Source organism: Nannospalax galili, unplaced genomic scaffold, assembly GCF_000622305.1.
Source record: "Nannospalax galili isolate Female #2095 unplaced genomic scaffold, S.galili_v1.0 scaffold281, whole genome shotgun sequence".
Lineage (NCBI taxonomy): Eukaryota > Metazoa > Chordata > Mammalia > Rodentia > Spalacidae > Nannospalax > Nannospalax galili.
This window is the reverse complement of record NW_008349068.1, coordinates 7,818,963-7,820,014: the sequence shown is the minus strand read 5'-3', so window position 1 is coordinate 7,820,014 and position 1,052 is coordinate 7,818,963. Positions and strand designations below refer to the sequence as shown.

The 1,052-nt window shown below is 34.2% G+C and overlaps 1 protein-coding gene across 1 annotated transcript in view; it reads left to right on the top strand.

Annotated features, from left to right (window-relative positions):
• Window positions 1-1,052, top strand: part of Acadl (acyl-CoA dehydrogenase long chain) — a 43,996-nt gene that overhangs the window by 7,291 nt on the left and 35,653 nt on the right. The window lies entirely within an intron of this gene.

The following is a 1,052-nucleotide window of genomic DNA, read 5'->3' as shown; positions in this document are numbered from 1 at the left end:
ATCTCTACATGATTAGAAGAAGCATTTTATTACAGCTTTAACATATTCAGTAACACATTCCAGAGCTAGGATACATCTCTTTCAAAGATGGCTGTAGATTTTTAGGTTCACAGTTGAATTAATACAGTCGTTCAATATTGAACTCAGTATAAACCCGGTAAGATATAAAGTTGAATGAGTTTTTACCCTTTAAAGAAGATCTGCATTTCATTTTAAAATATGCTGTTTCCTACATTTTTTAATATTATTTTTTATTTTTTTTAGAAGCATATTATTACAGTTTTAATATGCTCAATAACAGTTTCCAAAGGAAAGATACAGCTCTTTTAAAAGTGGCTATAAAATTTTTATGTTAGCTGTTGAATTAATACAGTTATACAATATTGAACTTGGTATAAGCCCTGAAAGACATAAAATTGAATGAGTTTTTAACCTTTAAAAAAGATCTTCATTTCATTAAAAAATACACTGTTTCTTACAGAAAGACTCGATTTTGCTACTAACATTGAGATGTTGGCACATGCATCTCTAATTTGTATGTATCTGATTATTACTAGTCATAAGCGGTTGCACTTGGGTCCTTGGCACCTGTGTATCTCTATAAAGTCATCGGGTAGATTTCAATGGTAATGTTTATCACCTCTACTAAATTAACATGATGTAAATTTTTATGCTTCCTCCTCAAATATAATACATTTTTTAAAATTTGATTTTTTTTGTCTGTGTGTATATCACACAGAACATCCCAAAACATCTTATTCAGCTATACACCCACTTCCCAAATGGCACCCTCCCATAGCCTCCCTCCCCCCACTAGAGTCCTTATACTCTGATATCCCTGCTACTGTCTGCTGTGTTGTGAGCACCCCCAGCCGTTCCCCACTACTTATTCATTCGGTAAATCTAGTCAGCCTATCTAGAGGTCTTTATTTTAGGAGGGTCAGCTGTTCCTCATCTAGCAGCAATCAGTTGTCAGTATTCCTTTAGATAAGATTGGTGTCTGCGGTTCATTTTCCCAGTTCTATGCTGGGTTACTATCTGGGAGTCCCTTT